The sequence below is a fragment of the Octopus bimaculoides genome, chromosome 28 (assembly GCF_001194135.2).
Source record: "Octopus bimaculoides isolate UCB-OBI-ISO-001 chromosome 28, ASM119413v2, whole genome shotgun sequence".
Lineage (NCBI taxonomy): Eukaryota > Metazoa > Mollusca > Cephalopoda > Octopoda > Octopodidae > Octopus > Octopus bimaculoides.
Genome location: NC_069008.1, coordinates 12832818 through 12833738, shown reverse-complemented (window position 1 = coordinate 12833738; position 921 = coordinate 12832818).

Below are 921 nucleotides of genomic sequence, written 5' to 3'. Positions count from 1 at the left end.
TTTCTAAGTTACTTCGTGTACACCGGACATTTTTTTTTTACTATTGCACCTCCTTGAAAAGTGAATTTTTCGGATTCGTACGTTTCAGATGACGAATATGTGAAAAGAAAAACAGCTTTTCAAATTTCATCCCTTTCCCACATGAATTTAAAATTTTGGCTTTGTTTACCTTAAAGAGATCGCAGCGAATTGATGAACATGCAAAACGAAATTAGTTATAAACAATAAAGCGGAAAGAAATTGTTTTTTTTACTTGTTTGCCTTACACAATCGTAAATAATAAATGTACACCATTTTATGAGAAACGAATATCGATGCCATGTTGGCATAGCTAGTTTTCTATCCACCCCCACCCACCGAATTTGCATGATCCTAATTTACGGAAAATGGATATCTTTCAATGAAATTTCCTACGAATGAGTTATATCGGGCATAACTACAGAGTTGTACCCCCCGACTTTGGAAATAATGAAGCTACTGCTTTAGTCCAACGGCCCTTTTCAGGGCCTCTGATTTTTTCCGTAAAGTTCTACTTGAACCCTCGTATAAACACGATAATGCTCTCGAGGAAGTCGCCGGGCTCAGCGGTATTTCGTCTGTCTTTAAGTTCTGAGTTCAAATTCCGCCGAGATCGACTTTGCCATCTTGCTTAGAACTGGTGCTGAGTCTCCAGTTCCAGTTCGTCGAGATGTTCAAATATTAAACTATACAGAATGCAACTTCGAGATGGAAAATGATTGCATAGTCTACACATTTTTTGATAATTTTGTGTTGCATGTTTTTTATGTGGTTGATGTACCCCACTGTATATCAAATTTCTCATGGTGAATTTTATTTTATATATCACAGACAGTAGAAAGCTGACGAGTTTCACTCTTCCACTCGCCCGTAGGTATGGGTGTATGTATGTTCATCTGAAAA